We start from the raw sequence: 27,526 nt of genomic DNA on the forward strand, positions 1-27,526 counted from the left end.
CTCTCAGTGTGCTCGAATCAGCTCTCTTCCAACAGGTAAACACCGCCCAGAAACTCCCTGACTTCGAGCTCCACACTGGACAGGTGCCTCCTCAGGGTGTTGTGGCAGTTGTCATCCAGGGTGGTGGTGTAGAACGCCTTGGGGTACTTGAGATAGAGGATGGTGGTACTGAGGCAGTGGGCAGGCTCGTGGTGGGGCTGGAAGTGCACCTTCGCCTTGTAGATGTGCCATGTGCAACTGGGAATCCAGGAGATGATCTGGCTGCAGGAGGCCACCGCCAAGTCCTAGGACAGGTGGACATCGTTGATGAAGTGCCAGTCTGAGTTGTACTTGATAGAGGATGTGTACTTTACTTCCATTGGTGGTAAGGGGTCAAACACCACTCCTTTGCCAAAGGCCAGGGGTCATAACCTTGGCGAGCAGCTGGAGACTGGGGGGTTGGAGAGAGAGAAGCTGGATTCAGGGCCATGGGGGGATCCTGCATTGGGCCAGAGCCCTGGGGGCTGGTTCAAGCTCCTTGCTGCCCTGGGCCCCGAGAGAAACCAGTGGCTGGGGCTAGGGAGAAGCCTTGAGTCTGGACTGTCCAGGATGCTGTTGCCCTTCTCCATGTCCATGTGCTCTGGCACATCCTGCAGGCCAAGCCAGCTCACCAGGGTGGTTGGTGCCCATGGCTGGGCCCAGGCCACTGCACCCTGCCCCCCTGCCCCAGTTAAGTCATTCTTCACTAAACATGTGTTGAATCCTTACTATGTACAAAATAGGTGTTGAGAATATAAAAATGGAAGTCAGTTACTGCTCTAGGATAAATCTAGCTGGGAGGCAGAGGTGTATACAAACTGTACAGTGTGATAGGCACTGTCGAATTGCCATGGAACAAATTTGAATTTTACTCATTTATTTCACGACTTGGATTTATTTTAATCCCTTTCCCCATGGCCTAGAAAATGGTCATTTTGGGGGGCATGTAAAATCTCAGAGAAACACAGTCATTTTTAAAAGTTTAATTTATATACTGTCTTAGTAGAGGCTCTTAATTTCTAATGCAACAGAAAAGGATCTTGAGGGATACCCACCAAAGTGTTCCCAGTTGTTATCTCTGAGAAATAAAACTAAGAGGAAAAAATTTAATCGTCACTTTATACTGTATCATTTTCAGGTACTTTCTCTGTGTGTGTGGGCTCTTAGTTTGCCATCCACAGATTGAACCCACCACGGCAGTGAAAGCCCCAAGTCCTAACCACTGGACCATCAAGGAACTCCAGTTTTTTTCAGTTTTTAATTTAAAAAGTGGTTAAAACTTTATGCAATTAAATAAGTAGTTTAAATGAAAGAAAGGAAATAATATTTATGGAAGATATCAGCAAGAAGACTATTAACTTGGGCCTTAACAGCAAGGAGAATATCGACTTGGGCCTTAATGGGTAGGAGGAATTCATGGAGTGGAGAAGGGATGTTGGATAAAACATAATCACAGAATATCTGATCAGTGTTTCAGATTGGTGTAGTATCTCCTTCACACCTGCCCCTGTAAATTAATTTGTTGATAGAATCTTGTCAGAAAACAAATATGTATTGAGTTCCTGCTCTATGCCAGTATAATAGATACCAAGGCAGTATAAGTCAGAGTTCTTGCTCTTAAAGCATTTACAGTCTCAACAGGGAGTTAAGACATTCTCAGAACAGTTAGAGACAGCCCATGGTTAAGTGCCAACGAGTTTGGCCCATGAAAGAGCAGGAAAAGCTGAGTACACTGCCAAGGTTTCAGCCTGGGAGCCTTGGAACAGTGGTGCCATTTATAAAAATGGAAAGTTGGGAAAGGAGAGCTGTTTTGAAAGCAGATATACCTATAGTAAAATATCACAGTCTATGTAAATTACTATTTGGCTATGCAAATGAGTAGGAATGCATAAGTAATGCTTAGACTGGAAGGTGCCAGGAACTATAATAATCTCTACCTTTTATTGAATGTAGACTGGGTGCCAGGCACTGTGCAGAGTTATTTGCATACATTATCATTTAATCTTCACAACAAATCTATGAGGCCATTATGACGGCCATTTTTCAGATGAGGAAGTCTGGGAGAGGTTGGTCTTGCAACCAGTGGGAAAGTGACATGTTAGGATGAGAACACGTCTGTCCAACTCCAAATTGCTATGACACTATGCTGTGTCATCCAAGTGGATGTACAAGATACCAACTCTGCCCTGTGGTGTGAGTTGAAGGCACAGGCAGGTGTCCCAGTAGGCATCAACCAACTCCTCAAACAGGCAGAGCTCTATTGCAAGGACCACACCAACATCATCAGAGAAACTCAGAGAAGATGATAACTACACCCTGGAGTGGGCAGGGAAGGCCTCCGGGAGGAGTGGAGGTTTGAGCTAGAATGGATCGAATTTTAATACAGCAGGAAATGGCACTCCAGACCGAGGAGGCTGCAGATGCAAAGGAGAGAAAATAGACACAGAGAAGGCGTGCATGTGGTGGAGAATCTAGGTTGGGGCCTGAAGGAAAGTCAAATGTAGAAAATCAGATATGAAAGCCCTTGAGTGCCTTTGGAGGAAGGAAACAGCCTTAATAGAATTTTGAGTGGAGATGAAAGAGTGGTGAAAAGAGACTATCTGGTATGATTAAAGTGATCTTTTCAGGTCAGCTGTAATACTCAGGATAGATTGGAATTAGCCACTTAAACTAGATAAGATCTGGGTTGGTATTGGTTTTTGAATGGCAAGAGGAAAGATGGAAAAGAAGGAGGTACATGTGAGAAATGTTTTGAGGGAAAAATAGAGATGCTTGGCAACTGAATGGATTCAGAAAGACAGGAAAGGAAACAGAAAAGAATCTAGGATTTGACTTGTGGTTGCTGGAAGAATAATGATACCTTTGAGATCAGGATCAAGGATAGACTGAGCTTGCTTTGTTGACTGTGTTGTGGCCTTTCTCAGGGGGAGAGAAGGTAAAATGTGGAAAGCAAAGGACAGAAGAATAAGGAGTAAGCTAAGGAGGATGAAGAGCCTGGGAAGAAAGAGAGAGAGAGGTATCAGGGGATCAGAGTCAAGAAAACCAAGGGGGCAGGCAGGAGGTCTCAAAAAATTCTGTAGTGACCAGCAGGGTCAAATAGTATAGAGATGGCTAGAAGAATCAACAGGAAAGAGACCACTGGCTTTGATAAAATCCATATGCAGGCTTCCCTTGTAGCTCAGTTGGTAAAGAATCTGCCTTCAATGCAGGAGGCCTGGGTTCAATTCCTGGATTGGGAAGATCCCCTGGAGAAGGAAATGGCAACCAACTCCAGTATTCTTGCCTGGGGAATCCCATGGACAGAGGAGCCTAGAAGGCTACAGTCCATGGGGTCACAAGAGTCGGACACGACTTAGCGACTAAACCACCACATGCAGGCTTTTGTCTTTCAGTAAAAACTACCAAACAAACCAGATAGAGGATGCTGGAAAGAGGGTGATGATCCTGTACCCATGCAGGTAACGTTCCCTGAGCACCTATGTGCTCAGTCTCAGGTGATGGCTGAGCTCTATCCATCCCATTGACAAGGCTGTATTAGTCATGCTTTCTTATAGAGGGAGACTGAAGCTCAAAGAAGTGAATTAATTCTCCCAAGGCCTTGAAAGTGAAAGTGAAAATCATTTGGTTGTGTCAACCCAATGGACTGTAGCCCACCAGGCTCTTCTGTCCATGGAATCTTCCAGGTAAGAATACTGGAATGGGTTGCCATTCCCTTCTCTAGGGGATCTTCCTGACCCAGGGATCGAATTTAGGTCTCCTGCATTGCAGGCAGATTCTTTACCATCTGAGTCACCTATGGAGGGAGACTGAAGCTCAAAGAAGTGAATTAACTCTCCCAAGGCCTTACATTGGAAGTAATGGAACTAGATATCCAACCAGGTCTGCGTGTTTCTAAAGGCCTTCCCACTTTCCACCTCAGCAGTGTTGGTGCTGGAATGTGTGATGATATGATGCTACCATAATAATAATATGAACACCTACCATTTAGTGAGCGCTTTCTGGCACTATGATAGTTTATGTATATTAATTTTATTTTGTGACACCCTTTAAAGTAGGTGTTATTAACCCTATTTTACAGCTGGGGAAATTGGGGCTCAAAGAGGTTAAGCAGCATGACCAGAGTCACACAGCTAGAAAGTGGTTGAAATGGCCTATGTGTGGAGCTGTGGTCTTCTGTTGCCTCTCAAAAATGTCTTTCTTTTGGCTGCATCACCTGGCATGTGGGATCTTAGTTCCCCAACCAGGGACTGAACCCTGCCGTGGAGGCGAGGAGTCTTAACCACTGGACCCCCAGGGAAGTCTCTTGAGAATTTCTTAAAGGAGGACTTGCCTGGTGGTCCAGTGGTTAAGAACCCGCCTGCCTTTGCAGGGGACCTGGGTTCAGTCCCTGGTCTGGGAAGACTCCACATGCTGTGGAGCACCTAAGCCTGTGTGCCACAACTACTGAACTGAGCTCTAGAGCCTGTGCTCTGCAACAAGAGAAGCCACTGCAATGAGAAGCCCGTGTACCACAGTGAAGAGTAGGCCCTGCTCACTGCAGCTAGAGAAAGCCCGAGCAAAGCAATGAAGACCCACAGTGAAAGTGAAAGTCCCTCAGTCATGTCCAACTCTGCGACCCCGTGGACACAGTCCATAGAACTCTCCAGGCCAGGATACTGGAGTGGGTAGAGTTTCCCTTCTCTAGGGGATCTTCCCAACCCAGGGATCGAACCCAGGTCTCTCACATTGCAGGCAGATTCTTTACCAGCTGAGCCACCAGGGAAGCCCAAGAATACTAGAGTGGGTAGCCTATCCCTTCTCCAGCGGATCTTCCAGACCCAGGAACCGAACCAGGGTCTCCTGCATTGCAGGTGGATTCTTTACCAACTGAGCTATCAGGGAAGCCCAATGAAGACCCAGCAAAGCCATAAATAAATAAATAAAATTTAAAAAAAAAGGAATTTCCTAAAGGAAACTTCTACCTGGGCTCCAATAGGTGACTAGCTAGTGCTCCTAGACTTTATGTTGTTCATTGTATCATATGCTGTATCACATACTTCCTGGGTGATTTTCAGTGACTCAAATGCTGAGCTTCTGGTGGCAGACTCCCTGCATAGCATCACTTCAAGACTGCTGTCCTGAGCTACAGTGCTTTCTCTTTATTATATTCCTTGCTTCACTGCAGGGGTTGAGAACACTGTGTGGCTTTTGAATCTGCTTTTCCTCAGGGATGGAGGAAGCCTTGAGAGTTCATCCTTTGCCTTAATTGTTAGAAGTGTCTGGGCAGAATCGGGCACCTGTGGCTGGCCAGTGGCGCTCCCTGGCAGTCCCAGTGGCCAGCATCACTTTTCCTGTCTGAGCTTGGTGGGTGGAGGCTGGCTGGATTGATAGAGGTGTCCACCCGGCCATTGGCGCCTGTGAGACAGCTCTAATTCTCTCCCAGAGCCTTCACTCTGGCCTGGGCAAAACCCAGTGAAAGCACCATCTTAGTGACAGCAGCCTTGGTGGGGAGGAGGCAGACTCGGAAATTTCCCTGCGGGGTTCTGGGCGGAAAGAAAGCCAGCAATGGGCTGACACTGTGATTGGTGGGCCTGAGCAAGGAGGGGCAGTAGGCCAAGGATGTCTCTTCCCGTTAGTCGTTAGCGAGGGCCTCAGGGAAAATGTCAGCCTTCCTGATCTGGTATCATCTGGAGCCCCTGCTGTATAACTGAGTGATTCTCTCCGCACATGGTCAGCAGCAGATTTTTCTCAAGGTGAAAGCAATTAGGCCTTGGTCTCCTCCTCCCCTGCTGTCGGAAAGAAAAGGAAGATGGAAAGGGAGGGCCGTCCCTGCTCCTGCTGAGGTCAGCCAGGCTGCCCTGGCCAGTTCCGGTAATTGGCTCCCTCACCTGCTCACACTTCTCACAGTTTGCCCTGGTCTTGGATGTTTCAGCGTCGCTCAAGGCTGAGGCTCTGAAGAGGGCAGCAGTTGTTCCCTTTCCACGTATCTCTAGAATGAAGAAAGAGGGCATCTCACCCTGCTCGGGGCAGAGAATTAGCTGGAATACCACGAGCAGGGCCTGAGCAGCACACCCAGGTGGGGCTGGGTTGTATGTGCTTCCTCTCTCTGGAAGATCCAAAGCAAGGTTGGAGAAAAACTCTTTGGGAGGTGGAAGAATTTATTCATTCGGTTAACAGCTATGCCAAGCACTCTCCTAGGAGTTCCTGGTGTCTGTCAGTTTGGAGCTGGGAAGAGTACAGTGGATGCAGGAGGTAGAGGAGTGGGAGAGGTTGGGAGAGGAATTACAAAGGTCTGAATGTCACAACAGAGGAGGCCAGGACACCCTGGGACCTGATGGACTGCAGCAGTCAGGGAAGGCTGCTTGGAGGAAGAGGCTTTTGAAAAAGGGATAAAATATCTTGATAAAATGCTTGAAGGTAAAAAGGATAAGAACTGAAAATAAAAGCTTCTGAATATTCCCTACCACTATCCCTAGTAGTAACAGCTGTTGATACAGTGTTATGTAGTTTTGTAGGAATTTTCCATGTGTAGCCAGTTGTAAATACATCTTCAGAACTCCTTTTTAAAAAACGAGACTCTACTAAGCGTCTATTGTGCTGGTTACTTTTTCTTCACAATATATCCTGAGCCTTTCCCCAAGTCTATAGAGATTTGGCTCATTCCTTTTGAAGGCTGTGTGTGGTTTGAGGAAGTAATTTTTGAAAGGTAAGAGCTGAAGAATGTGTGAGGTTAGGAAGGCAAAGGGGTGGTACCCTAAGGAACAGAATCTGGGAAAACAAAAACAACGTAGATCTCCCTAACTATACTTCCTAACATCTCCTTCCTCCTGTTTTCAGACCTCCCTCCCTTGCCCTGCTGCCGCGTTTTCCCCACTCTAATTTGCAAAGCAGTTCAGCTCCTTTGTCTTGCCTAGCCCCGGGGAGTTTCATTCTTCATGCCAAAGCAACTTATTAAGTATTTTCTAAACAAAGATCCTGTATACCCAGAGAAAAATTATGCCACTCCCCTAACAGACAAAAGTAGCTGCAGGCAGTTGTGGTTTTAAATAGCAATTAAGGGGGGGGGGTGTGGCGTGAAATCTGTTACATAAAGCACCTGGCAGTTCATAAATGGTGGTTGTTTGTTACTATTATTATTTTACATGTGCTGATGGATAAGTTGGCTGCTGCAAGAACCCTTCATCCTGGAGCACTCACCTCTTGGTTGGCAGCTTTTTAAGTGTGCAGGGATGGTGTTTTATTTGTCTTCATATTCCCATCTCTCAGCTCAGGGCCTGGCACAGAGCAGACATGCCAGAAATAAGTGTTGAGCTGAACACTCAGGGGCTGGAGTGCGCTGCTCTGAGCAGACGCCGAGTCCTGGATGCTGCAGGCCTGATACAGGTGCTTTGGAACACTGGAGATCAGAATCAAAGACTTCTGACCCTGGGGGATCTCATCATCAAGCTGAGTCTTAGGAAACATCATCTCATATCACAAACTGTAAAATATCAATAGTCCCCAGATCAGTGCTATCATCGTTTCTTTTGTATTTTGGAGGTGGGGCTAAGCTTCCCTCCTGGTTTTTTAGGCATGAAATAGAAACAGTAATGTGCACAAATCTCTTTTTAAAAAACTTTTCATGGTGTACGGCAGAAACCAACACTACTGTAATTATCCTTCAATTTAAAAAATAAATTAAAAAACTTTAAAGTATTTATATTAATTGAAGTATAATTTTTTATTTTTTGGCCACGCCATACGGCATGTGGGATCTTAGTTCCCCCACCAGGAATCAAACCTGTACCCCCGCTGCACTGGAGGCACAGAGCCTTAACCCCTGGACTACCAGGGAAGTCCCTGGAGCATAGTTATAGTGTGATATTATATAAATTACAGGTGTACAATATAGTGATTCACAATTTTAAAGGTTATACTCCATTTAGAGTTATTATAAAATATTAGCTATGCTTTCTGTGTTGTACAAATGCACAAATCTTAAAAATCTTAAATAAACAGCTGGATAAATGTTTATACTGTAAATGCCTTTATAATCACCATCCAGATCAAGATACAAACCATTTTCAGCACCCCAGCAAGCCTCCTGTGGCCGCCTTTCAGGTACATCCCCTTCCACAGGAGAAGCTACACCTTATGACCTCCATCACCATTAACTAGTTATATCTGGTTTTGAGCTTTTTATAAATAAAATTACACAGTCTGGCTTCTCTCACTCAACATAACTGTTAAGATTCATCTGCATCGGTACTAAGTTCTCGCTTGTGTGTGGTGTAGTGTTGTATTGAATAAACATATAACAAAGGACATTTGGTTTGTTCTTCTGAATAAAGCTGTTAAAAACATTCTCTTACAAATCTCTTGATGGCCTTAAGCACTTATTTCTCTTGGCTATATATATGTGAGTAGAATTGTTAGGTCAAAGCAGATACATGTGTTTTGCTTTCATAAATTACTGTCAGTTTTCCAAAACGGTTGTGCCAGTTTACAGTCCCATTGGCAGTTCTATTTGTTCGGCTTTCTTGCTGATACTTTCAGTCCTTTTAATTCCATCCATTTTGGTAGGTGTGTAATGGTATCTCATTGTTCTCATGTGTTTTCTCTAATAAGTAATGATGTTTTCATATGCTGATTTCATGTGCTTATTGGCCATTTGGATGTCCTTTTCTTTCTTTTTCGGAGAAGGCAATGGCACCCCACTCCAGTACTCTTGCCTGGAAAATCCCATGGACGGAGGAGCCTGGTGGGCTGCAGTCCATGGGGTCGCGAAGAGTCGGACACGGCTGAGCGACTTCACTTTCACTTTTTCACTTTCATGCATTGGAGAAGGAAATGGCAACCCACTCCAGTGTTCTTGCCTGGAGAATCCCAGGGACAGCGGAGCCTGGTGGTCTGCTGTCTATAGGGTCGCACAGAGTCGGACACGACTGAAGTGACTTAGCAGTTCTTTCTTTTTTATTTTTGGCTACACTTTTAAAATTTAAAAAAATATATATTGTATTTGACTGCGCTGGGTCTTCATTGCAGTGTGTGGGCTTTCTTTAGTTATGGTGAGTGGGGGCTACGCTAATTACAATTCTTGGGTTTCTCTTGTTGGGGAGCACAGGCTTAGTTGCTCCTCGGCGTGTGGAATCTTAGTTTCTGAACCAGGGATTGCACCCACGTCCTCCGCATTGGCAGGCAGAGTCTTAACCACTGGGCCACCAGGGAAGTCTGTCATTGACCGTTTCAACGAGCCTGTTCAACCTTGATCTTCTCAGCCAGAAATGTCTCACCCACACTTCAATGACCATCCTGGAGCTGCCTCCAGAGATTCTGCTCCTAAACCCTGCATTCACATGTCCAAACCGACTCTTTGATATCTCTAACAGGATGACCCTCATGCTCCTCAAAAATAACATCCCAAACTGAAATCTTCAACTCCTCTCAGGCCCAAATCAATTTGCCTTCCTTTGTGCTCCGGCCAAGTTCATGATCCAGGCAATCTTCACTTACACTGTTCCTCTTAATGCTCAGACCACAGTTTCCCACGGGCTTCCCAAGTGGCGCTAGCAGTAAAGAACCTGCCTGCCAGTGCAGGAGATGTAAGAGACGCAGGTTTAGTACCTGGGTCCAAAAGATCTGCTGGAGGATGGCATTACAATCCACTCCAGTATTCTTGCCTGGAGAATCCCATGGACAGAGGAGCCTGGCGGTCCATAGGGTCACAAAGAGTTGAACACGACTGAAGTGACTTTAACAAACAACACACAGTTTCACATATCTCAAGAAACCTTCACAACCCGTTTCCTTCTTACCCCTTCCATGCCCCTCCTTATCCTGAGACCTCCTCAGGTCTCAGCTTACAGTTACTTCCTCTGGGTTAGGTGTTTCCTATGTGCTCCTCCAGCCACTTCCTTCCACATGCCATTTATCACACGCTGTTGTAATCACCAGGATCATTGCCTGAATCCCTGGATCAGCCGTCTGTTGTTCTTGCCTACTCAGCATTCATTCCCCACTTCTTAGTTAGCACTCCAGTTTTCCCTGGGAGCCATCCCTCTTTCCTCAATCTGTGTGGTCTGGGTAGGGCTGCACGGAAGGGTGTGTCTGTCCCTCAGGCCTGGCTAATTGTCATATTCCATCCTTAAGCCCCATAACTGGGTCAGTGTTAGGCATAAAATCAAGGTAGTTGATCAGAGCCAATCTTAGAATTTTCCCTGGAACAAATGGGAAATAAAGATTCTTTTTCAGGGGCGGGGATTAGAAGAGGGATGGCATTGACAGGCTAAGAAGAAAACCTAGAGCCAGGGACAGCCATCACGACACCACCAGAAGGAGAAAAGCTGCCTAAGAATGGAGGAAACTCAGAGGAGAGCAGGATCAAGGCAGGAAGAGATTGACTCCCACTGAAAAAATGTCATTATTTTTGGCTGTGCTGGGTCTTTGTTGCTGCACGGGCTTTTCTGAAGCTGCGGCAAGTGGGGGCTACTCTTCAGTTGTGTGTGTGGACTTCTCATCGCTGTGGCTTCTCTTGCTGCTGAGCACGGGCTCTGGGATGCAAGGGCTTCAGTACTTGCAGCACGTGGGCTCAGTCATTGCAGCTCCTAGGCTCTAGAGCACAGGCTCAACAGTTGTGGCCCATAGGCTTATTTGCTCCATACCATATGTGGTCTTCCCGGATCAGGGATTGAATCCGTGTCTCCTGCATTGGCAGGCAGACTCTTTACTACTGAGTCACCAGGGAAGCCTCTACTGACATTTTCCAGCCCATGGATCAACCAGCCTGAGGTTCACCCTTTAATCAACTTTTCAGTCAAGTGAGCCAACAAATTCCCCTTTGCTTAAGCCAGTGTGAGTTGGTTTCTGTCACTTGCAACCAAAAATGTACTAATACATTCTTCCATTAGACTGCAAACTCTGTGAAGGCAGCAGTGCCTGGCATAGAATAGGGATTTAGCAAACAGGTTTAAGGAAGGAAAAGAAGGGCTCCTCTTCTTCACTTTGCTAGTCCTTCCTCCCAACTTCTCCCACCAGATGATGTTCTAGCACCATCCTCAAGTTTCCCCTTGCAGGTTCAGGGGTCACTCACTCACCCTCCACCACGGATGTCTGTTCCCTGATTGCTCTCTAAGCTTACCTGCCTGTCCCATAGACACTCTGATGGCTGTTCCTCAGCTCTCTGTTCTCCACATTACCTTTGCTGATCAATCCAACCAGCCACGCATTCTAAGTGGACGATCTCTCCTCTGTATTACTGGAGCACGTAGATTCTACAATCCTGCATAGCATGTTTTTCATTTTTAGTGCTTTGATGGATTTTCTCATAATCTTCATTTAGCTTTATTGTCAAACTACAGAGTAGCAGTCGTTAAATGCCTAAGTTCAGAAGGCTGACTCAACGAGTCGAATCCCAGCTCTATCCCTTGCCAGCTGTGTGACTCTGAGGAAGTGACTTAACCTCTCTGAGCTTCAGATGCCCCATCTAAAAAATGGAGATGATAACATGACTTACTTTATAGTGTTTTTTGTGAGAAGTTAATGAATTGATTACTGTGAAAAGACTTGTTTACACTCTGGGAAAATTACCACATGAGACATTTCACAAAGGAAGTGAAAACAAGGCCAATTTTCCAAGTGGCTAAAGATGGTTTGTTGGTAGTGGGAAATGGGGCAGGCTAATAGCGTAAGCGTCTTACCAGTAACTCCTAGTGGGTTCTTTTGTTTTCTGTATTTCATCTGTAATGTGTTCTGACATCACTAATGAAATTATCTTCAAGTGTTTGGCTTCTCATTAGGGTTTGAGAGCTGGAGGGGTGACCAAGTGGATTTAACCACAAAGGGGCGCTGGTGGTGTTTGCTGCAAAAACTTGGGGAATAGTGTTGCTTACTCTATATGTACATAAGTTAGGGTCACTGACTGTGATTCCAGCACATGTACATACATGTTAGAGAGAAAATTCAGGAACTCCTCCAGCCACTACCTAACTCTGAGATTTCACAGCTGGGCTGCAGTAAAACATTTCAGTTGTAAGAGCTTGGGCTTCACAACCGGTCGTCCCTGGCTTTAGGCGTCATCTCTGCCTGTTGCTTACGTGTGTGATCTGAAACTAGTAATTTAATCCTCTCCAAGTCTCAGTTTTCTCCTCTGTAGAAATGGATAAAGTAATTGCTTTTAAGGTGCCAATCTGAGGGGTGCCAGTTCACAACATAGTCTATATTATTGATAGCACCTATTTCACAAGGTGGTCGTGAGGATTAAGTGAAATGGTTTCCACAAGGCAATGAGCTCAGTGGTGTGCACATTGCTATTATTAGTTATTGTACATGTATAAGTTCTTCTGTTATCATCATTTTTATAGCAGGAGAATGTAGAGTCAGGTGAGTTAATGAGGAAGCCTTTCTGAAGAGACTCTAAGGCTTAAACTGGATTTGAAAGGTAGGGAGGAAACTATTTTGGCTGAAAAGATCATGGTGAGTTGTTTTGTAAAGGAAGAAGAGGGAACAGGTGTCTGTGTGGCCAAAACAAGATACTTGGATGCAGCTCAGCCCTGTCCTCAGGGCCCTCTTGGGCCCCGGCCAGTCTTGGGGAATCCCAGAAGCTTCTCTGGCTTGGCTGCAGAAGGAAGCAGACATCTCCTATGGAGAGAAAGGGAAGTCACCAAGCTGCTGCCTGTGGTGCCTGAGATTGGGGCCAAACCGGCTGGCAGACAGATTTCCATGGGGTCAAAGGAGCTGGCGGGGTGAGGACCTGAGGGTCCAGGGCTCTGGCCACGTGGTCCACTGGCCTGGCAGGTTCTTTCTCTCTGCAAGGTTAGCATCTTCTTCCCAGATGCTCAGAATTCCTATCTCTTCTTCCCAGATGCTCAGAATTCCTATCTCCTGTGTGCCAACCTGGGGGTCTTCTCTAGGGAAGGGAGGTGAGCACTGTACAGGGAACTATGAGAGAACTAAAACTCAGCTTCCAAAGTTCTTCATGGGACTTTATCCGAGAGACCGCCAGATGAGGCTTTTGGGCCATCTCCTGTCTGCCTCTCTGTATCCATCTCCCATCCTGCCTTGGGTCTGCCTGGTTTTGCTACACCTACAGACTTTTTGCCTTCTGGCTTCTTGCTAGGCCTGTTCATTGAGGAGCCTGTGGATGACAGGCAAGAGGAGAGAGAGGTATTTATACCCCTGGCTCCCTCTGCAAGCTGGCGGTACTCTGTGATGGACAGCCACTGCTCTTCTACCAAAGGCCCTCCTCTGGGTCCAGGTGACTGTTTTCTCCTCTGTTCTTCAGGCCTATATGTAGTGATAACTCCTCAGTTATTACTAGTCCCAGGTCACCGTGCTTCCCATTGTGGTTCTCTTACACTGAGCTTCCCTGGTGGCTCAAATGGTAAAGAATCTGTGTGCAAAGCAGGAGACCCAGGTTCAATCCCTGGGTCAGGAAGATCCCTGGAGAAGGGAATGGCTACCCACTCCAGTATTCTTGCTTGGAAAATTCCATGGACAGAGGAGATTGGTGGGTTATAGTCCATGGGGTCACAAAGAGTCAGACACGACTTAGTGACTAACACTCATTTCCACTTTACACTGTCTATACCATAGTAAATAAACCCTCTTCAAATGATTCTAATTTGAGTGTGCCATCTGCTTTCAGCTGGGACCCTGACTGATGCATTTGCCAAGTAAGGATTTTTTGGTTGTCTTAAGGCGGAGAGAGAGAGAATGTGAATTCTTGTCTCATTATTGCTTCAAGTACCTGAAGCTTGAGGTACAGACTTTAGACGTGTCTGCTCAAGTGTTTAGGCAAGAGCTCAGAGTTTGCAGGTTTCAGTCTCTTTCTGTTCTTCAGCTCTGATTCCTTTGGATTTGCATGGCACTCAGGCATTCTCTCTACCTGGCAACCCCCAGCAAATCCAAACTTATAGCCTCCCAGTGTCACGTCCAAAGCCAGGTTCATATCTTTCCCGATGGATTCAACAAAGATCCAGCATTCTTGTTGGCTCTGCATGGGTCACAAGATCACTCTTTAAAAACAATTTTTTAAAAAAATTTATTTGGTGGTGCCAGGTGTCGGTTTTGGTACACAGGATCTACTGTCTTTGATGTGGCATGTGGGATTTTTTTTTTTTCAGTTGTGGCATTTGAACTCTTAGTTATGGCAATGTGGGATCTAGTTCCCTGACCAGGAATTGAACCCAGGGCCCCTGCATTGGGAATGTGGAATCTTAGCCACTGGACCACCAGGGAAGTGCCACAAGTTCACCCTTGAACCAACTGCTGTGACCAGGAAGATGGGATAAGCAAATGGCCAGATCTGAGTCACACACCCTCACTGAAAGCTTGAAATAGAGGTGTCAACTCCACCCAAATCACAAGGCCTAAGGGTGGGGGAGGGTGGTTCTCCAAAGAGCGAGGGTACTCTAACCAAAAGAGGAGGTATGGATACTGAGCAAGATAAAACCACAGGAGTCTATTCTACTTGGCTGTGTGAATTTGGATAAGTAACCTAACCTCTGGAACTTTTGTGTCCTCTCCTCCAAGAGTACTAGGAATATCTAGTGATTCTTGAGCAGCTACCGTGTGCCAGGCCCTACCCTAAGTGTTTTAGATGAATCTTTGTTTAGTAATGACCATTATTTCCTCCTCTTTACAGTAAGATAAAACAGCTTTCCCGGGGTTCCAAAAGCCTAGATGTGGCAGAGATGGAACGTGAGCCCAGATTTGTCCGATCCAAGAGCATGTGCTATTACACCCTGGTAGCTCAGTCGGTAAAGAATCTGCCTGCAATGCAGGAGACTTGGGTTTGATCCTTGAGTTGGGAAGATCCCCTGGAAGAGGGGGACCTTCTCCAGTATTCTTGCCTGGAGATTCCCCACGGACAGAAGAACCTGGCGTGCTGCTGTCCATGGGGTCGCAAAGAGTCTGACATGACTGAGCAACTAAGCACAGCGTAGCCTCTTATTTTATCTTTATTTTTGGCTGCACTGGGTCTTCATTGCGGTATGTGAGATCTTCATTGCAACGTGTGAGATCTTCATTGCAGAGCATGTGGGCTCAGTAGTCGCTGCGTGAGGGTTTAGTTGCCCCATGGCGTGTGGGATCTTAGTTCCCTGACCAGCGATCAAACCTGCATCCCTTGCATTGGAAGGCAAATTCTTAACCACTGGATTGCCAGGGAAGTCCCTGCCTCTTAGTTTAGAGCCCAGCTTGTAAAGTTGTGAGGACTAAGCTTGCAAGGTTGTTGTGAGGATTAAAAGAGATGCAATAAAAATGATACAACCAACATTTATTATGCTCTTACTATATGCGAGATCCTGGGCCCAATGCTCTAATGTGAGTTCATATTTAATCCTTGCAACAACTTTCTCAGCCATGAGAACACCTAGCACAACCCCTGCCCAGTATGAATTCAGTGATACCTTCTCTCCCCTTATGCTCCTGACTTTCCTCTTCGTTTTGGTTCAAGCACCTCTGCCATGTGCTAGGGGTCTTCAGTGTTGTTCAGAGTCTCTGAGCTATTTACCCTGCTGATTAGAAGCTTAGAAAAACCAGGTTTGGGGCTCACAGGAGATTGGAGAAGTCCTCATGGGGAGACAGGGCTCAATCAGAGGAAAGGGAAAGTAGGCCTGAGGGAAGTGATGTGTTTAGTGTTACTGCATCTGTGTTTTTCCCCTGAGCACCTTTGGTCACTTTTAAACATCTCACGGGAACTGGGGTTTACCGTTTGGGGAAGTGAGAGAGATAGAGAGTTGATGAGTCCAAAGCTTCCCAGCAAGCTGATGTCAGGACCACATATAAATTCTGGTTTTCCCTCCAGTTCTCTGGACTGTTTCATCCTGGGGTTAGTTGTCCATTATCTTTGCTTTTTGGAAGATTTAAACATTTGTTTATTTATTTGGCTGCACCAGGTCTTAGTTGCAGCCTGAGGGATCTTTGATCTTGCTTGTGACATGCAGGACCTTTTTAGTTGTGGCATGTTGGGATCTAGTTCTCTGACCAAGGATCAAACCCAGGCCCCCTGCACTGTGAGCATGGATGGAGTCTTAGACACTGGACAACCAGGGAAGTCCCTATTGTCCATCATATTTGACTCTTCCTTTCTTCTCTTTATTCTCTTAGGTGCCAGGACCTGACGTTTCTCCCAAATGATTATTGTTACCTTAAAGATTGTTGAAAACTTTGACCAAGTTTTCTCCATTGGGATTGAGGGCAGGGACTGTATCTTTCATTGTTTGTGTTTCCAGCAACTAAATGCATGTTTAATTGAACTTAATAATAGCGATAATTTATTCAGAGCCTCCTGTGAACCAGTTACTTCACAGATCATCACATTTGATTCTCACAACAATTGTGTGTTAGAGCTACTGTTTTTATCCTTGTTTTACAGAAGAGGAGTATGTAGCTCTAAGATAGGTGACTTGTCTAAGGTCATGAGGCTAGCAAGTGGCTAAACGGTAAGCCAATGAGTAGCTTGGACGTCTCTTTTGAACTCCAGACTCGCGTATCCCACTATCTATTTAACGTATCCTCTTGAATGTCCAATGGGCATCTGAAAACTAACATGCCCAGGATTGAGTTCCTGGTCCATTCCCCCTAACCTCTGATCAATTAATTGCAACTGCATCTTTTAGTTATTCAGGACATCAACCTTGAAATATCCTTAATTTCTCTGTCTCACACACCCTAGCTCCAGGCTATCAACACACTTGGTCGGCTCTACCTTCAAAATAACTCCAGAGTTGACCCTTTCTCACTCTCTCCACTGCTCCTTTTCTGGTCCAAGCCATCATCATTATCACTGTAACAGCCTCCTAGTTGATTTTCTTGCTTTTGCCTTTGCCCTCTGTAATCTATTCTCAACAGATTTAAATGTCACCTCTCTGCTCGAAAACCTTCAGCGGTTAAAGTCATGAGTAAAAGCCAAAGTCTGTACTCTGAGCCACAAGGCATTATCTGAGCTGGCTTCCTGAGACTTCTCAGACCTCATGTTTCAGGCTCCTCCTCCCCATTACTTCAGAGCCTTTGCGTATGCTGTTTGCTCCACCTGGAAAATCTCTTCCCCCAAATATACACATGACTAGCTTCTGGATCTCTTTCAGGTCTTTGTTCCAATGCCATCTTGTGAGGCTTTTCCTGGACATTCTACCTAAAATTTCACACCCTCTCCTGATATTTCCTATTCATCTTTCCTATGTTATTTTTTTCTCCTTAGGACTTAACACCATCTAAGATAATATATGAATATACTCTGGTTTATTATCAGTCTTCTCACTAAAATGTATGCTCCTTTATAGCAGGAGTTAGGTTACTATTCTTTCAAACTGACTCTCTAGCTCCTTTAGCAATGCCTGGCACATATGAGGGGCTGATGCTGTAGAGACATAGATATAGAGAAGCATGCAGAATGCCTCCTGGAAATCCAGGAGGAAAGGAGTGTGCAGAACTACATGTAACAGTTCTTTATCCCGAACTCAGATCTATTGAGTCATTTCTCTGCTTTAGGGGAAGAATGAGTTGGAGGCAGAGAGAAGACAGGATTATTGTATCAATGAATGCCTTGCCCATGGAAGGAAAACATCAGGAGGAAATTATGGGTGTTTCCCATTTAATAATCACAAAGTCCTTTTTAAAAAAATAATAGCTTTATTGCCATATATTAGGTGGGTGCAAAATAATTGCGGTTTTGTACTGTTGAACTTTGCCATTTGATATTGGAATATGTTCTTTAATGTGGTTATGTTATGTATCATTTTAACGCTCATTTCTCACTTTATGTTTTTTTTTAATATTTATTTATTTATGTATTATTATTAGCTGAGTTGGGTCATTGTTTAAGAACACACGCTTAGTTGCACCGTGGCATGTGGGATCTGACCAAGGATTGAACCTGAGTCCTGACCAGGGATCAAACTTGCGCCCCCTGCACCAAAAGCATGGAGTCTTAACCACTGGACCACCAGGGAAGTCCGTCACTTCATGTTTTTTTGCTAATGACTTATTATGCGGGCTTCCCTGGGGGCTCAGGTGATAAAAGCGTCAGCCTGCAGTATGGGAGACCCAGGTTCGATCCCTGGGTCAGGAAGATCCCCTGGAGAAGAAAATGGCAACCCACTCCAATACTCTTGCCTGGAAAATTCCATGGATGGGGGAGCCTGGTGGACTACAGTCCATGGGGTCGCAAAGAGTCGGACACAACTGAGTGTCTTCACTTATTATATATATTTTATATTTATTTTAGACTATGGAAATGATGTTAGACAAAAAGTAAATTTGAGCAATTTTCTTATTTGAGTTCAAAATGGGTGATAAAGCAGCAAAGACAACTCACAACATCAACAACACTTTCGGCCCAGAAACTGCTAATGAACGTACAGGGCAGTGGGGGTTCAAGAAGTTTTACAAAGGAGACAAGAGCCTTGAGATGAGGAGTATATAGTGGCAGACCATCAGAATTTGACAAGGACCAATTGAGAGCAATCATAGAAGCTGATCCTCTTACAACCACAGGAGAAGTTGCTGAGGAACTCAACGTTGACCATTCTCTGGTCATTTGGCATTTGAAGCAAATTGGAAAAGTGAAAAAACTCGATAAATGGGTGCCTCATGAGCTGACTGCAAATCAAATAAATCGTCGTTTTGAAGTGTCATCTTCTCTTATCCTTTGCAACAACAACGAATCATTTTTTTATTGGATTGTGGTGTTCGAGGAAAAGTGGATTTTACGAGATAACTGGCGACAACCAGCTCAGTGGCTGGACAGAGAAGAAGCTCCAAAGCACTTTCCAAAGCCAAACTTGCACCAAAAAAGGTCATGGTCACTGTTTGGTGGTCTGCTGCTGGTCTGATCCACTACAGCCTTCTGAATCCCAGTGAAACCATTACATCTGAGAAGTATGCTCAACATATTGATGGGATGTGCTGAAAATTGCAATGCCTGCAGCCAGCACTGGTCAACAGAATGGGCCCAGTTCTTCTCCATGATTCCGCCCGACCGCACATTGCATAACCAATGCTTCAAAAGTTAAAAGAATCGGGCTACGAAATTTTACCCATCTGCCATATTCACCTGACCTCTCACCAACAGACTACCACTTCTTCAAGCAACTTTTTGCAGGGAAAATGCTTCCACAACCAACAGGAAGCAGAAAATGCTTTACAAGAGTTTGTCAAATCCCGAAGCACAGATTTTTACACTACAGGAATAAACAAACTTATTTATTGTTGGCAAAAATGTGCTGATTGCAATGGTTCCTACTTTGATTAATAAAGATGTGTTTGAGCCTAGTTATAATTATTTAAAACTCATAGTCCAAAACCACAATTATGTTTGCACCAATCTCATAATTCACATACAACATGGTTCACTTTTAAGTGTAAAGCTCAGTGATTTTTAGTATCTTCACACAATTGTGCTATCATCACCACACTCTAATTCCAGAAGATTTTCACTGCTCCATTATCCTTTGAAGCAAAAGATTTTCAATATTTACAAAGCCCCGTTTATCTATTTCTTTATTTTGCTGCTTGTCCTTTTGGTGTCATATCTAGGAAACTATTGCCTAATACAATGTCACAAAGATTTGCTGCTGTATCTTCTTCTAAGAGTTTTGTGGTTTTAGCTTTAACATTTAGGTCTATAATATAGTTTGAATTAAATTGTTTATATGGCATGAGTAGGGATTCAGCTTTGTCCTTTTGCCTATGGATATCCAATTGTTTCCTTTGCACTCTTGTCTAAAATTAATTGAGCATAAATGTAGAGGTTTATTTCGAGACTCCCATTTCTATTTCATTCCCTGATACTGGGAAAGACTGAAGGCAGGAGCGAAAGGGGACGACAGAGGATACGATGGTTGGATGGCATCACTGACTCGATGGACATGAGTTTTGAGCAAACTCCAGGAATTGGTGATGGACAGAGAAGCCTGGTGTGCTGCAGTCCATGGGGTCGCAAAGAGTCAGACACGACTGAGCAACTGAACTGAAGTGAATCTTATTTTTTAAAAAAACATGTATTTATTTGGCTGCACTGGGTCTTAGTTGCAGTGCTAGAGATCTTTAATCTTTGTTGTGGTGTCTTTAGCTGTGGTATGTGGGATCTAGTTCTCTGATCAGGGATCAAACCTGGACCCCCTGCATTGAGAGTGCAGAGTCTTAGCCATTGGACACCAGGGAAGTCTCATCTTATTTTTTATTCTTGTGCCAGTATCACACATTGATTATTTTAGCTATGTTAAGAAGCTTGAAATTTCCCCCCTAAGATTGTTTTGACTATTCTGTGTCATTTGCATTTCCATATAAATTTTAGCATCAGCTTGTCAATTTTTGCAAAAAAAAAAGCCAGCTGAGATTTTGATAGGCCTTGCATTGAAACTGTAGATTAGTTCGGGGATCGTTATCATCTTACTCCCCAGAAACCCATCTGTTCATTCCAATCCATGAACAGATTTCTTTCCATTTAAGTCTTAGGTATCTTTTGAGTCTTCTTTTAATCTCTTCTTTTTCCAACAATCTTTTGTAGTTTTCAGTGTATGAATCTTGTACTCCTTTTGTTAAATTTATTCCTAAGTATATTATTCTTATTGATGCTATTGTGAATAAATTTATTTTCTCAGTTTCATTTTCAGATAGTTCATTGCTAGTTATTATGGGCTGAATATTTGTGTCCCCACAAAGTTCATTCATTGAAGTTCTAATCCCCAGTGTGATGATGGCCTTGGGAGATGATATGATCATGAGCGTGAATCCAATGAATGGAATTAGAGCCCTTATAAAAGGGACCCCAGAGAAGACAGCTGTCTGCAACCCAGAAGAGGATCTCACCAGAACCTGACCGTGCTGACACCCTGGTCTCAGACTTCCAGCTTCCAGAGCTGTGAAAAATAAATTTTTGTTGTTTTTAAGGCACCCAATCTATGGTATTCTATGATAGCAGCCGAATGGACTAAGACATAGTGTATAGAAATTCAACTGATTTTTGTGTATATCCTATAACCTAGCCAAACTCATTTACTAGTTCTAACAGTTTTTTTTTGTGTGTGTGTGTGTGTATGTATGGATTCCTTATATGCAGAGTACATCATGCAAAATGCTGGCCTGGATGAAGAACAAGCTGGAATCAAGGTTGCTGGGAGAAATATCAATAACCTCAGATACACAGATGGCACCATCCTTATGGCAGAACGTGAAGAAGAACTAAAGAGCCTCTTGATGAAGGTGAAAGAGGAGAGTGAAAATGTTGGCTTAAAACTCAACATTCAGAAAACTAAGATCATGGCATCTGGTCCCATCACTTCAAATAGATGGGGAAACAGGGAAACAGTGGAAACAGTGGCAGACTTTATTCTTTTGGGCTCTCAAATCACTGCAGATGGTGACTGCAACCATGAAATTAAAAGACACTTACTCCTTGGGAGAAAAGTTATGACCAACCTAGACAGCATATTAAAAAGCAGAGACATTACTTTACCAACAAAGGTCCATCTAGTCAAGACTATGGCTTTTCCACTGGTCATGTATGGATGTGAGAGTTGGACTATGAAGAAAGCTGAGCTCCGAAGAATTGATGCTTTTGAACTGTGGTGTTGGAGAAGACTCTTGAAAGTCCTTTGGGCAAGGAGATCCAACCAGTCCACCCTAAAGGAAATCAGTCCTGAATACTCATTGGAAGGACTGATGGTGAAGCTGAAAATTCAATACTTTGGCCACCTGATATGAAGAGCTGACTCATTTGAAAAGACCCTGATGCTGGGAAAGATTAAAAGCAGGAGGAAAAGGGGATGACAGAGGATGAGGTGGTTGGATGGCATCACTGACTCAATGGACATGGGTTTGAGTAAGCTCCAGGAGTTGGTAATGGACAGGGAGGCCTGGTGTGCTGCAGTCCATGGGGTCGCAAAGAGTCAGACACGACTGGGTGACTGAACTGAACTGAACTGAGATTAGTTCTCTTTTCTTTTTGCCATCTCCAGAGATAGTCATTATTATTATTAATTCCTAGTGTTTCCTTCCAATGTATTCTATACATATCTAAATAGAAATGTGTACTGTTACACAGATCCTTATTTAAGACACAACACATTTACACTTATTGACAGTTACATATCGTGCTTGGTTTTTTTTTTTTAACTTAACAATGAATCTTGGACATCATTTCAGAGTGGCACATATAGATCCACCTCATTCTTTTTAATAGCTGCATACTATTCCATTTTGTCCAAATGCCCCCATACTGAGTGCTATTTAGATTGCAGTTTTGTGCTTTGCCAACAATTCTGCAACAAATATCCTTGTGCGAATTTATTTGTACATATCAAGCTGCTTTGACAAATACTTGAAAAGTAATTAGAAGCATACAAGAACACAAGCTTTATTTATTTATTTACTTTGGCCACACCACATGGCATGTGAGATCTGAGTTCCCCAGCCAGCATGGAACCTTCACCCTCTGCAGTGGAAGCTCGGAGTCTTAACCCCTGGGTCCTAAGAGCTTTTATAATTGGGATGATTGTATTTATCTTCTTTCAACCCTGCCTTCTACTTTCTGGAACCTGAACTCCAAACCATCAGTGCTCTTTAGCGAGCAGGAAAGTTTTTCATCACTTACTCAGTACCCCACCCTCAAACAGGCTATGACCTGGGCTAAGGGAGGCTAAGGGTATGACTGCAAACCCATCAGGACAGTGCTGTCCACGCCAAGCCAGAGGTTCCCAGGAGACGTTCTATTCCACCTGCTAGAGCAAGTGGTGGTGTGCAGCACGCTGATGACTGCAAGGGTAGGTGACCTTGGCCAATCACGATGTGACTGGTGTGCTGTTTAGCACATCAGAACTGCCCTGTTCTGACCAGAAGAGGGCAGTAGTGAGCTGCCTAGCGTTTCTGCCAGGCTCATGGAAGGTTCCCCTCCCTGAACAAGGAGCTTCTGTCTGGAGCAGCTCCACAGAACCGGGCAGCCAGGTACGTCTCCCTGTGCATGAAGAAGGAAGGCATATTAGAGGTAATCTGGTAGAATATGTATTGAGGACAACAGAGGAGAAAATAAAATCAAGGTAACTCCCTTCCCTTATGAAAATAGCTTCATTTTTTCTCATAAACATAATGTATATACATTATGTACATTTCAAACCATACATGACAGTACAAAGAAGAAAAAGACACCTGAAATCCCATGGCCTGGGATAACCATTGTTCACATTGTCCGCAATATTTTTGTAAACTGCTTTTTTTTTAAGCTCAGAAAATGATGTGAACATCCATCTTTGTCGATACCGCACATGTTAGAGGCCTCAGGACTTGAACTTACATAAATGCTTCTTCAGTTTTCCCACCCTAGTTACCCCAAAGGCAGAGAAGATGAATGTATAGCTGGGCGAGTGGTGTGTGAGACAGTGTGTGTGATGCTGGGATGAGAAGGAGAAACTTCTTTGAAATATTGTGCTTTAACCTTAAATGTTCACATTTTGCGTTTTACATTATAATATTTGGCAAACTACTCCATGTTTATTTTAATTTAAAAAGATTGTCTTTTGTTCTTCTAGTCTTTATAATATTCTGTTGTATATATGTACTATCATCTATTAAACGAAACACAGTGTTGAACATGTCAGTCATTTCCAATTTTTTTCCGATATAAACACTACTGCAATGAGCATTCTTATGCAAATGTATTTTTTGTCTGAATTATATCCTTGGAATGAGTTCCAGAATAGGCATTTATATACCCTTTTTTAAAAAAATTATTAATTTCACTCTGTCAGGCCTTAGTTGCAGCACGCAGGAGCCTCCATTGCAGCATTTGGACTCTCTACTTGTGGCGTGCTCGGTACTTGTGACATGTGGGCTTAGTTGCTCCTCAGCACGTGGCATCTTAATTCCCTGACCAGGGATTAAACTCAAGTCCCCTGAATTGCAAGGCAGATTCTTAACCACTGGACCACCAATGAAGTCCCCAGAACTGGCATTTTTAAAAATAAAGACACTCTTTGCCTCCTCAATGCTTTTGAAAATCGGGTGCACATGATGAAAAGGGTGCTGATGGGGAGAAGGCTTGTTCCCTTAGACTTCCTCGTGTAGCTGTTGTTCTTCGGTTGCTAAGCCGTGTCTGACCCTTTGTGACCTGCGGACTGCAGCCTGCCCCCTGTCTTTCACTACTTCATGTGCACTGAGTTGGTGATGCTGTCTAACCATCTCATCCTCTGCTACCCACTTCTCCTTTTGCCTTCGATCTTTCCCAGCATCAGGGTCTTTTCCAATGAGTTGGCTCTTCGCATCAGGTGGCCAAAGTATTGGAGCTTCAGCATCAGTCCTTCTAACAAATATTCAGCATTGATTTCCTTTAGGATAGACTGGTTTGATCTCCTCACAGTCCAAGGAACTCTCAAAAGTCTTCTCCAATTGGCACCTTTTAGTGGCCTGGTTCTGGACTTGGACTCAACCCCTCTTTTGCATTTGGCACAAAATGATTACATGGCTTCTTGGTGCCCAGCACTGTGCTAAGTAAAATCTTTCCACCTTATCTCATTCACTCTTAACTACCTGGTAGGGTGGGCATTATTATTCCTGTTTTATAGAGGAGGAAGCCAGTTCAGTGAATCCATGTGTTCTGGCCAAGGTTACACAGCTAATAACTGAATGTGTAGGTGTCTTGATTAGGAAGCCTAGCAAAGGGACTTCATCAGCCTTGTAAACAGGACACCTTGACTGCAGACTTGTTTCTAAGATAGTTGTCTAAAAAACATTTTAGATATAAGGAAAAACAACCCCCACACACACACAAACCACTAAAGCTATTTTAAGTTTTCGAAAAAGCAGGGAGGGTAATGGTGGAAGAGAGAATTATATGAACACAGAGAAATCTCTTGGAGCCTAAAAGGAGAAGTAATTTGCCTCATGAGAAAAGAGGAAGCAACTCTTCTCTCTCTCTCTCTGTTTGCTCTCTATTTCTCAGAGAGGTCACGGCCTCTCTTCCCATGTGAGTCAACCTCATTCTTCTTGAATAGATCAGTTTCTAAGGTCCCCCATGAATGTGACTTTCTCCCAGCTCCCAACTTTCTATTCCCTCAGTTTAAGCATGTAGTTCAGACAGAACTAGGATCTCTTCAGTCCTAAACCCAAATCCCCAGGAGAGAGAATCTGATCTGATTATGCTGCAATACACATCTACTTCTGGTCCAACCAGTTGTATAGTTGGAGGGCAGGGTTCAGTACTAACATGGCTGTTAGTCTAGTTTGTGGGTAGGCACCAATTCTTACAGAAAGATCACTGTGGCTGGGCACATTCCTATAAAGATATATGTTTATGTCTACTATGACTGCCTTTCTATAGAATCCAAATATTAATCTGCTCTCCTTTGCATGTGTGACTAGCACTCAACTCAAGGTGACTTGAAAAAAAAAAAATTTATTGTCTCTAAGACAACAGTCAAGGGCTTGGATTTAGGCACAAATAGATACGCTTGCTCAAAAGATACCATTAGGAACCTGTCTCTTTCTGTTTCTCAGGCCTTTTTCTGTGTCTGCTTCCTTTCTAGGCAAGCTTTCTCCTCTTTGTGGTAATGCGGCCACTAGCAGCTCTAGGCTTGTATTCTCATGACTTAGCTTCCTCTGAGGAAAGCGAATTTTTTCTTCCCAATCCTTTCAGCTCTGATTGGCTTTGATTGACTTACAAGCCCATCTTGAACCAATCACTGTGGCCAGGGGGTAGTTTTCTCTAATTGGCTAGTCTTGGGCCACATGACTATTCCTAGAGTTCAGATGGGGAAGCCACCTTGAGTGGGGGAAGGACAGTTTCCCAAAGGAAAAATGGGGAGCTCTTAACAGAGATTCCAGAACCTACTATTTTAAAACAGCAGGTTGGATTTGCACCAATAACCTCCTAAGTATGTTAAAGAATCCTGGGAGAGGGGGAAGAGATGCCTTTCATTCTTTTATTCGATATATGTTTATTGAGGGTTCCATATATGCTCAACATATATGTAAAAAACTAGGCTCAGGGGATCCAATAGTTAATGAGATGGACAAGGCCCTTGCTGTCATGGAGCTTAAATTCCAGCAGTGCACCAACAAATACATGTATCTTGAGCACCCACTATGTACAAAATAGTTTCAACTACTTTCTTTCCCCTCTCATTCATATAAAGAGAGAGAGAACGTGGCCTTTCCCTCTAAGAGGAGTTTACAATATACCAAGGCTGATGAAATAGTGATAAGTAGTAAGAGGGGCTCAAGATGGGGAACACATGTACACCCATGGCTGATTCATGTCAATGTATGGCAAAACCCACTACAATATTGTAAAGTAATTAGCCTCCAATTAAAATAAATAAAATTTTTTTAAAAAGTAATAAGAACAAATGGTAAGTGCCCAGAGAGTTACACAAACAAGAAAGGGCTCTGAGACAGGGCTGTGCTGAGGAGGAATGCTACGACATGGCAATAATAAAAATAACAATAATGGGTAACATTCATTCAGTGTGTACTGGATGCCAGGCACTGTGCTAAGAGCTTTCTGAGCTCTATCTCCTTTAACCCCAATAACAACCCTATGAAGAAAGTACCCTGTCTTACAAAGGAAGGAATTGGGGCTCAGAGGGGTGAAGTCAATTTCCCGAGAGCACGCAGCCAGAGGTCGCAGAGTCAGCACTTGAACCCAGGTCTCTCTGACTTCAGAGCCCATCACTTTAACTATCACACAGTGCTGGGCCTAGAAAGAAAGGCAGGAGGGCCGAGAAAGAAGGCCAGGAAATGTGGGTCTGTAGTGTTCCTGGGGTGGGGGTGGGGGCAGAGGGCAAGGAGCCAGCAGGAGCAGGCTTTGTTCTTCCGGCTACACTGAGGGCTTCTCTGAGTCTCCATACATGGCAGAAAGTGGCCGTCCCCAGCTTTGGGGCCGGTGTCTGACTCCCTGGTGCTGATTACAAACTGGCAGCCCTGTAGGTCAAATATGATGCACAAGATATTCTTAGTCGGTGGCATTAAAAAATGAATTAGTGCCCAATATTTGAAAACTGGGAAATTTCACATGAAAGTATGGAAAATCACAATATCTGACAAGTCTGGACCTACATTCCCATGGCAACCATCTGCTAGAGCAGAGTAACAGCTGCTGTCATAGACAAGGCCCACAGTCTCCATGTGCCACCGTCGCCCATTCCCTGTTGTCTCTCCTTGGGCTGTTCCACTCATTGTCGTTACTGATGCGACCCCTGGGGTGGTGCTTGGACTATGGTCACTATGCCCCAGTTTCAGAGTCCCAGAAGACAGAATACAGCTCAGCTTGGGTCAAATGTACACCTCTGGTTCAAGCACTGTGAGGATTGCAGGGCAGGCTTTGGTGAGATCGTGAGTCTAAGGGCACCTCTCTGTGAGGTCTGTGGGCAACAGTGGTCCTCAAGAAAAGAACTGCAGCTGGACAGACACTCCCAGACAAATCCAGTACAAAGGGGGAAGAAATTAAGACTGAGAGCCTACTTGCGAGACGTGTAATAATCTAGGCTGCAGGTCATGATGAAGACCTGAAGTGGAGCAGAAACAATGGGAATGGAGGAGAAAGGAGGCCATCGATGAG

The 27,526-nt window shown here is 44.2% G+C and overlaps 1 pseudogene; it reads right to left on the reverse strand.

Annotated features, from left to right (window-relative positions):
- On the reverse strand, window positions 1-27,144 carry LOC109576017 (refilin-B pseudogene; annotated as a pseudogene).
- Between the last annotated feature and the right edge of the window lie 382 nt (window positions 27,145-27,526).

The sequence above is a fragment of the Bos indicus genome, chromosome 2 (genome assembly GCF_029378745.1).
Source record: "Bos indicus isolate NIAB-ARS_2022 breed Sahiwal x Tharparkar chromosome 2, NIAB-ARS_B.indTharparkar_mat_pri_1.0, whole genome shotgun sequence".
NCBI classification, from domain to species: domain Eukaryota; kingdom Metazoa; phylum Chordata; class Mammalia; order Artiodactyla; family Bovidae; genus Bos; species Bos indicus.